A 3,740-nucleotide genomic window follows, 5' to 3' on the forward strand; every position below is an offset into this window, starting at 1 on the left:
TAATTGTCAATAGATTCATGTTTTGTATTAGTTTAAGGTTTAGACTAATTACATGAAAAAGTTTGATTTGAATTATCTTGTTCTTATGAGTTGCTTAGATTAATAGAAAAGTTAATTGAAATAGTTGTTTTCAATCCAAATTAATCTAAGAGTTGATTCTAAAATGTGTTTGTGTAACTTGTCCTCAAGTTATATGAAAAGTCACATTCAAGTTTCATAAAACTCATAAAAGTTGGCAATGGTTACAAAATGAAGAGTCTTGTGTCATTGAATAATTTTTATGACTCCATAACTTGTCCTCAAGTTATGAAAGTTCAAGAGTCACTTCATTAAAGAAAAATATGTAACCATAATTAAATCCATAAGTTATAAAATAAAGAAAAAGTTAGTTTTTTTTATTAGTTTAAAGTCTTCCATAACTTGTCCTCAAGTTATAGAACTTGAAGAGTTTTTGGATTAAAACTACTTTAAACACATAAGTTGTGGAATTAATTAGTTTTGAATAGTTTCAAAACTTGCCCTCAAGTTTTGGAATTTGAAAAGTTTTCCTTATGAATACTTTAATTCCAAGTTAGCCCTTAGAATTTTTAAAAGTTAAAATTCAATCCTTATACTTTATAATATTATAAGTTAATAATATATATATGTATAAGAGTAAAGTCAGTCTTACCGCTAGTACGCCTCATTCACGAAGCCGGTCTATAAGGTGGGTATAAGGTTGTTGCCTATAAAATGGCAACTTAATGGGTGTCCACTCTCACCCACCGCTTGCTTGGCCGGTGGAGGGTCGTTAGCCGAACGGGTTTGACAGGACTAGAATTCTCCCTTCATTAAAAGTATTAATGATAATACTAAGTAACTAAACTCTTAATAATACCCAATCTTAGTTACTTAGGAAAAATGTGAATAAGGTGCTAATCCATGAAATTACACTTTGCACTATGTTTAAGTCGTTAGTGGAGCGTGTGTGGTTAACCGGCACACTAACTTGGACTTAACATGGTAGGTAAAGGGTGACTTAATATTTATCATAGTATCGATGGAGCGTGTGTGGTTAACCGGCACATCGATTGAGGGGTAATTTATTAAGGGTACCAAGTGATTTGCATGGTTACTTCACACCTCGTTTTGTGATCCTCGGCATCCCAGTCACAAAACTTGGAGGGCACACTCGAGATTGAAACATGCCGTTGAACAGTTCAATGAATCTCAAAGATCTAGGAGTTTCAAAACCAATTAAAACCTAATAATACATTTCGTTTATCTTGGTGGAAATTGGTGAATCGTCATTCACCTACCTTCAAATATTTTATAGCTTGGATTACGGCATACCTCTTCTAAGTTATAAAATAGTTTGTTGGGTCCTAGCCTTAATATTTCATATTGGGTGTCATATTAAGGACTTAAAATCAACTATCTTGAATATCTCCCAAAAGATGTCTGGTTCAGACACCTATGATCTTCCCAAATCTCTTGAAACAAGGTTTCCTAATGAAGATGGTGTCCCATGGATATCATACTTCTTTCTCCTCCTCCAACTATTCTCCCTAACCCACAAGTTCTTGAAAAGTTTAAGGTCACTCAAGCCCTATTGGCAACGCAAGGTCTAGGTGTGAACACATCTTGGAGATGTACTCACATATTGACAAGCCGGGAGAGTTGGGTGTCAAAGTCTTGAGAAAGTTGGTGGTTCAATCACTTTCTAAGTCACATAGTGAGTTCCTTTGGGACACCTATGAAACAGACTATGACAAGACCCTTAATGATCTTATCTATTTGCTAAGATCAACTTCCTAAAACTTTATGGACATTGACAATGATGACATTGGATATCCAGTAAAGCATTCTCTTCCCAATGGAAAGCGATCGGCCATAGTCAACTCGGTTGACCAAATGGTAAAGAGAAAAGCTAAGTCTGTGATACTCTCGTGCACCTTTATCAAAGGGTCCATATGTTTATATTGCCAAAGAAAGGGGCATTGGTTGCGAAGCTGCCAAATTTACCTAAGGATGTTAAAGTCAATAAGTTTGACTCTATTTCAGGTAAAGTCCACTATCTAACTCTGTTAAGTTTCTATTCTGAGATTCTTGATACATGATGTGACTGGGTCACATGGTGATGTTTTAAGAATCAAAGAAAAGTGAAGAAACTTAAAGAAAGAATATGCTGAATCTGATGGCGTAGATGGATTTCTATCACATAGTTTGAAGATCGGATTCTTGAGCAACTTCTTTGGAGTTATGAGATATCGCTTAGGAATAGATAACAACAAGTTTTCATATGGATTGTAAGGATAAGTTTTTCCGCAAAGTTTTAAAATAAAAGAAAAAATTTTTTGATTTTATTTATTTTAAAATATCCTTACAATGGCTTTTGAGGAAAAATTGTTGCTTATATGATTCCATTAAGAGCAAGAGTGGAAATATGAAGTTGATTCTTTCATTTGTGGTAATGTCTATATTTACCAAATAAGGAAAGATTCTCATCGCCCAAGTTTCATTTGGACCGGGACTTGGAATCATGCAAGTCATATAGCATGATGAATGAGAACTTTCAAGTTTTGGAAAATTAAGACTAATTACTTGTTCACATGGATGTGTGAGTCAAGTAAAGGACTAAGGGATCGAGTACACATTCTTGTGCACTGATTAAGTCCACCATAAAAGTTTGATAAGATTATTCGTCATAGTTTACTAAAGCTCAGTAAATATGATTATACTTACAAGCTTAAGTGTAACTCTGAGACATTGGAAAAAGGTTCCAATGTATGGCAGAGCGAATAAGAAGAATCAAATTAGGCAGAAGGATAAAAGTTTCTCAAATCTGAAAAGATGGGAGAGTACTTTAGTATCCGTTTTGTGATCATCTTAATGATTAAGAAACCATAGCACAATTAGTTCTCTAAGGAAATCTTAGTGCATTCTTATGACTAAGAAGAGGGATCTTGAATTGTTGAGATGGTTAAATCAAGAAGATGAGTCATACTTCGTTCCAATACAAGTCTTAGAGTCATACTCCAAGATTGTAACTTGAGTGACATGTCTCAAAAGAAGGTTTAAAATACTTGTCAAATGTAAGAGTAAAAGTTTTCTACTCTTGTACATTTGAAATTGGTAAGTTGTGATGTTTTGGATAAAACAAAGACCAACTAAGGCCAATTGTGTGAAGTGTTTGTCTTGATTAGAATCCGCACTATCTCTTGGATGTTTGACAAGGGAGTCTTATAGGTCAAGAGGACAGTGGGAGTCTTAAAGGTCTTGAAAGTCTCAAGAACTAATCAAGAATAAAACCTGAAGTTCTTCACTAGCACACAACTTGAGGTTTATAACCTATCGTGTTGACATATTCTGTGCCCATTCCAGTTAAAGTTGACTTTGCATATGAGTTCTTAGAGTTCTCAACAACTTGGAAGCAATGGTAGGCCCTTGAGCTGCCAGGTGGCAAGAAATTAAGATTGAGTTCAGTCCATATGAGTTTGGATTTGTCATTATCCGTGTCTTGTGACTATGATTTTGACAATTCACATGGATAAGAACACATACACCAGTAAATCTAAGTGTCATAAGGTTTCTCTCCGATTCATGAAAAATGATGGTGAGGAAACACTTTCACTAAGTAGATTTTATCTAGATAGCAATTGTGATATTTGCATTCTCAAAGTCGTTAGTGGAGCGCGTGTGGTTAACCGGCACACTAACCTGGACTTGTGAGAAGTGGCAAAAAGGTCTAACTATTATGA

This window comes from Lactuca sativa, chromosome 1 (genome assembly GCF_002870075.4).
Source record: "Lactuca sativa cultivar Salinas chromosome 1, Lsat_Salinas_v11, whole genome shotgun sequence".
Classification (NCBI taxonomy): domain Eukaryota; kingdom Viridiplantae; phylum Streptophyta; class Magnoliopsida; order Asterales; family Asteraceae; genus Lactuca; species Lactuca sativa.